This window comes from Arachis hypogaea, chromosome 14 (assembly GCF_003086295.3).
Source record: "Arachis hypogaea cultivar Tifrunner chromosome 14, arahy.Tifrunner.gnm2.J5K5, whole genome shotgun sequence".
Classification (NCBI taxonomy): domain Eukaryota; kingdom Viridiplantae; phylum Streptophyta; class Magnoliopsida; order Fabales; family Fabaceae; genus Arachis; species Arachis hypogaea.
In genome coordinates this window covers 117,854,985-117,856,038 of record NC_092049.1, presented here as the reverse complement: position 1 = coordinate 117,856,038, position 1,054 = coordinate 117,854,985, and positions in this window count along the sequence as shown.

Sequence of the window (1,054 nt, the reverse complement as noted above, 5' to 3'; positions counted from 1 at the left end):
GTAAAGGTAGGGATGCATATGGTCAAGTGAGCTTGAAATTTGTATCTTTGATTAGCCTAAGCTCTCACCTAACACATGTAACAACCTATACAATTCTAATACACAACCTAGCTACCCATGATTCCCACTTTTTCACATACTCATGCATTCTCTTTAATTAACATTCCATATGTATTGATTTTTATTGAACTTTACTTTGGGGAATTTTTGTCCCCTTTTTATTCCTTTTTCTCTTTTTTCTTTTTCTATTATTTTATATATATATATATATTCTTTATTTTGTAATTTTTTTTCTTTTTGTAAGAAAGCATATACAAGAGTATCAATGCATATGGTTTAAACATAATTAATACGTGAGTATGTACCCAATTCCCAAAATTTTCAATAAAAATAAAAATTACACTTTTTCCTCAACCAATGTCCCAAGTTTCTCATACCCAAATGATACACACTCTCACTAGCCTAAGCTAATCAAAGATCCAAATTAAGGACATTTATTGTTTTTCACTTAGGGGTAGTGATGTGCTATAATTAAGAACAAAAGGGATTCAATAGGCTCAAAATTGGCTAACAATGGTTGATGAAAGGTAGGCTATTTCAGTAAGTGAGCTAAATAAAATGATGGCCTCAATCATATAAATGCATGTATACATGGAATAATGGACATAAAGAATCAAACAAATCAAAGATTACAATCATAGAGAGAGAGTAATATACACAAGAATGGAAATAAGTGGTTATAAGATGTAACCACACCGTAAGGCTCAAAACTCACATGCTTGTGTTCTTAGCTCAAAAACCATGTTCCAAAATAAATTCTTCCAAGCAAGTTCAACAAGAAAAAAAATTTTCAAATTGGTAGGGTGCCCTAAAAACAGTTTCTTGGGAAAGAAATCATCACCCTAACCAAGTAGTCCTAATAAGAAAGAAGTGACAAAATATGTACAAACTCTAACTAGTATACAACCTATCATGCAATGCAACAACTAACTAACAAAGACAAAAATTAAGAATTGGTGTTGAAAAAGGAAATTGTTACCCATGGAGATCGGTC